Source organism: Haliaeetus leucocephalus, unplaced genomic scaffold, assembly GCF_000737465.1.
Source record: "Haliaeetus leucocephalus isolate CR32 unplaced genomic scaffold, Haliaeetus_leucocephalus-4.0 Scaffold183, whole genome shotgun sequence".
NCBI lineage: Eukaryota > Metazoa > Chordata > Aves > Accipitriformes > Accipitridae > Haliaeetus > Haliaeetus leucocephalus.
The window spans coordinates 67,938-72,955 of record NW_010972619.1 but is presented as its reverse complement, the minus strand read 5'-3'; positions in this window follow the sequence as shown (position 1 = coordinate 72,955).

The following is a 5,018-nucleotide window of genomic DNA, read 5'->3' as shown; positions in this document are numbered from 1 at the left end:
TAAATGTGTGGGATTACGCTTGTGACTGCTGAGTTGTTATGACTATTTTTTTTTTCTACTCTTTTCTGCACCTTTCCATCTCAAAGGAATCCATGTGCCTTGTCAATCATCATCCATTTTGCAGGGTGAGCCAACTCGAAGCCTTCTCTGCTGACTGCCCTGGAGAGTGTGTTTTCACTTGTTCTTGTCTTATTTATCTTCCCTCAAAACACCCACTAATTTCTCATCAGGCAGGCAGTGCTGTGGCACTTTCTGTTCATGGGGGGTGTTACTGGGGAGGACTCCACACAGAGACCTTCGCAGATAGTTGGGTTAAACTTGCCCAAGACAAGTTTAGTGCCAAACAGCCAAGTTCTTCTTGGAAGACAGGTGCCTGACTGTCCTTAACTCTGTTAGAGGCCAAACTGCATCTTAGCTGCCTAAATGTCTTTATGCATCCTGACCTGACGAGTCTATCAGTTTTGTGAAAGCCGTTTCAAGTGGGACTCGGTTCACTGGGTGTGGGCACAAGTGAGCTGGAGATCAGGGCTCCTTGGATGAAGAGGGGACTGGCTATGTCTTCATTCCCCTATAGACTTGTCTTGCTGGAGGAGCCAGTCCCTCTCCACTTATCTTCAAAAATGTTCACTGCTAAAGCTAAAGTTATAGACAATCTCTTCCTTGAAAGCCTTGCGGAAATACTGATTTTCAGGCCTAGAAGATCTTAAGAGCTTGTCTCCCCCTTGTAGGGGAGACATCAGCCATAGATCTTCACCTGGAAACTTTATGCTTTTTGGTTAGGTTGCTTTCTGAATAACACTCATCTTGTTTATAAGTTAGGTGGGATCAAGACTGTGTCCTGATCAGCTTTTCCAATGCTTAGGTCCTCCCTCAGCATAACATGTGTGGAGTCTTTTAACTATTTCAGATTTCAAGGGAGATTTATGTTTCACAGTGGCCAGTTATAAGAGACCTATACTTACCTGTGCCAAGAACCTGCTGTCCTCTTGGATCATCTGAGTTCCCATTTACTGGATCTTATAATGCCCTTGTCCCTATTACTTGGCATTTTCCCCTCAACAAAAGGATACTTTAGCTATCAGTTCTCTCATGACTTTATGTTTAAATCTCCTGGGGAAGCAGATTTCCCAGATCTTTCCTAAGGCTTCTTTCTTACCTTGCAAGGGATAGGTTTGAAATCAGAGCAGCTAAATCAAAGCAGAGATTGAAATCCAGGATGTGATCCTGGCCCCGTGAGCATGATACCAATCCCAGGAGGGCAGGATTTCATCCAGGTCTGTGGCTCACAGATGTCCTTGTTGACAGCAGCATAATAAGCACTTAAATTTGCAAAGTGAAAGTGATTTAGCCTGCCAGTAACTTACCCTGAGCTTTTTAAGTCTGACTTTCTGGGCTGTATTTATTTATTTCATTTTATGAAAAATGTGTTCATGCTTAAATGAAATGCAAGTATCCCTTTATCCTTGCTGCATAATTTACTTTAATTTGCCTTCCTGTGGAGAGAGGAATTTGCTTTCCTGATTGTGTTTTGTTTTAATTTTTTCCAACAGAAAATTGTCTTTTTGACTAGAGAGATCAAATATATTGGGGTTAGCTTGAGGGAAACAGCCTTAGACTAGATGTTCTCATGTATGTGAGGATGTCTACAAGAAGATAATTGCTAATTTATGTAACAATAGCATCCAGGGAAAGCCAGCTGGTCCCCATTGATGCTGGGAGCTATTGGCTGCATGGTTGTTCCTGACATCCTCATGCTGGTGAATGTCACTGTTTTATCTGTGGGAAACCATCCTCTCACTGGGCAGTGGGAGCCGTGGTCTGTCTTTAGCCTCCTCCCCAGGCTGGCAGTATTCAGGAAATACTTTTTCCTTCTTTTTGTGCGTCAAGAACTCGAAGGTACTGATGACATATTTTTAGGGATCAGCAACACAGTGCTGGTCAGCAGATCTGTTTTGGTTTTGCTTGACCTACTACATTTTCCTTATGCTACAAGCAGGTTTGCTGGTGTCTGTTATAAAAAGCCAGAATGGAAGAAAGTCCATCTCTGTTGACAGCGTTAAATGCCGAGTAACTCTATTGAGGTGTTTTGTTCATCTGGTTAGACAGATGATCTCATGTAATGTCACCATTGTTATCTGGATTTGCTTTGCGTTTTCACCTGGGAGCTGAGGAGCACTCATCCCTCCGTCTGTGTGAGCCAAGTGCAGGCACGGCAGAATGGAGAGGGCTGTAGGGAGCATTGCCCATACACCCCACGCGTGTGCTGCAGGAGAAAACCACTCTATCTGTGGTTTAAACCATTGGGGGACTGAAGTGATTTACTGATTTATTGGAGATGTAAACAAACTGTCAGTGAAGCATCAGGATCATTATCAGCAACACAACAGGTAAACCCCGGTGCTAGCCGCTTACAAAATGTCGATAAGCACCTACAGATTTCTAAACATCCTTCTGTACCTGATCCCCCTGTCCTGGTTTCAGCTTGGATAGAGTTAATTGTCTTCCTAGTAGCTGGTACAGTGCTATGTTTTGAGTTCAGTATGTGAAGAATGTTGATAACACTGATGTTTTCAGTTGTTGCTAAGTAGTGTTTAGTCTAAAGTCAAGGATTTTTCAGCTTCTCATGCCCAGCCATCGAGAAAGCTGGAGGGGCACAAGAAGTTGGCACAGGACACAGCCAGGGCAGCTGACCCAAACTGGCCAACGGGGTATTCCATACCATGTGATGTCACATCTAGTGTATAAACTGAGGGGAGTGGGGGTGGGGGATCACCGCTTGGGGACTAGCTGGGTGTCGATCAGCAGGTGGTGAGCAATTGCACTGCGCATCATTTGTACATTGCAATCCTTTTGTTATTGCTGTTGTCATTTTGTTAGTGTTATCATTATCATTATTAGTTTCTTCTTTTCTGCTCTATTAAACTGTTCTTATCTCAACCCACGAGTTTTACTTCTTTTCCCAATTTTCTCCTCCATCCCACTGGGTGGGAGGGGGAGTGACTGAGCAGTTGCGTGGTGCTTAGTTGCTGGCTGGAGTTAAACCACGACACTGCCCAAGGCCAAATCCTGCACACGTGTGTGCACACACACATACATAGCACACACCCCCTTCACCACCAGGAGGGTTGGGTTCCCCAGTTTATGGACCCCAGTGCTGGCACTCAGTGCTGGTACCCTGCTGTCCTGGCAAAGATATTTTGTTTACAGAGTGATCCCACTCACGGAAGGTTTTTGCATGGCACGCTAGTAAGCACCAGGTAAGCTTTTATATGCTGCTCCCCAGGGTAAGGCTCCAGCCATCAGACACTGGTTCGCCTAGTCCAGAGAGGTTCCTGGGGCCAGTCCAGCCTCCCACTTACTGGCAAAGGAGGCTGGGGAGAAACTTTCTGCTTTCCTGATGATGGGAAGAAAAGTCCTGGAAACAATGGCAGGGGAGGCAGGTTGGCTCTCTGGCAGGTGAGGGGAGGAAGAGCTCTTCCCTTTTTTCAGGAAAATTTGCTGTCTAGAAGAGGGGTTTGAAGCCTGGCGTTTGCATCCTTGCAGCAGAGCCTGGGCCTGGGCAGATGCTTGGGGCTGTGCCCAGCTGTGCATGCATCTGGGAGAGCTGGTCTGCCGGGTGGGTGGTGGCTTACTTGGGAGCTGTGGGTGCTGCATATCTGAACAGAGGGAATAAACCCCCCGATGCCTGCCTGTTCCTCCAGGGCCCTTCCCCGGGCTGTAGCCAGCTGTGGCGGTGGGGCTGGAGCCACGCTTTTGGCTGGGCAATTGCTTTTGCAGGGTGCGTGCACAGGGCAAGTTATGGCCTCTCCGCCAGCCCTGGCAGCTGCTGGAACCTCGTCAAGCCCGTGGCATGGCAGCAAGCACGGGCAGCCCCAGCCAGCCCTGCTGGGGAGCTGGACCCTTTCCTGTGATGTGTCGGTGCCTCTGGTGTCTGCAGATGAGGAAAGCCCAGAGGAAGACGGTGCCCCAAGTCTGCTTTTCGAAATGACTGCTAATTTCATGGTTTTAATCTGGCAAGGAGGGGGTTCCCTGCAATTACAGCTCACAGCATCCAAACCTTTCCCAGCTGCCTGTGAGCTGCTCCCTCAGTGTTCTTGCTGCCCTGGGGAACTGGGAGGTGCATGTTGGCTGCTGTGTACAGACAGCTCCTTGCTCGCTGTGGGCACAGCTGAAAGCTTGGGGAGTTTCCTCAGAGGGCGGTGGAAGCCAGTGGCTCCATCTCCCCTCTCTGCAGGTAGGGCAGCCTTGAAGGGGACAAGCCTCCTCCTGTGCCCGAGCCTGGTCTCCCTTTGAGCTGGGACCAGCAGGAACACGGGCAGCTGCCCCAGTGCCTTGCCTGCTCAGACAAAAGCATGGCTTTGGGTGCTCTAAACCTTGCTGGTGACTCGATGATGCCCCTGCCCTGCTGCCTGGGGCTGGCCTCTGAGACCACCCTTCCTGCTCCCTGTCCTTCTCCCACCCTCTCCCCCTTCCTCCCTGACTCCTAGGAAGCCTTCAAATAAATCTTGGCATTTTGAAAGGCCGTTTTCTCCCCCAGCCTACATGTCAGCACTAATCTGGGGACAAGCAGACGCATTTAAAAGAAGAAAATAAAGACTGTCTCCTACTCACCAGCATAATGCGAGGGGCCGTTCCCGGCGTGCTGGGGATGCTGCAGGGATTCTTTACTGGACAAAGAGGCAATTGATGAACTAGGTCATGGCGGGAGGAGATGGTATGTGGGAAAAGCACTGAACAGAGAGGCCTCTGAAAAGAAACCATTCCCTGTGGAAGAGGCAGCCTCAGGCAGCCTGCCTTGCCCGAGGGGACCTGTCATGCCTGTGCCTGGGTCACCCTGCAGGCAGAAGGGGCTCCAAGGTGGCTGGGTATCAGGGCACCTGCGGGTGTGCTGCTCTGCGGAGGAAAGGCTCCTCTTTCTTTTGTTATTGAAGGGTGCTAAATGGAGGGAGAGGCTTTCAGAGCCTGCTGGGTTAAGTGTGTGTCTGGTGGTTAGAGCAGCTGTTGCCGGGGGGGCGGGG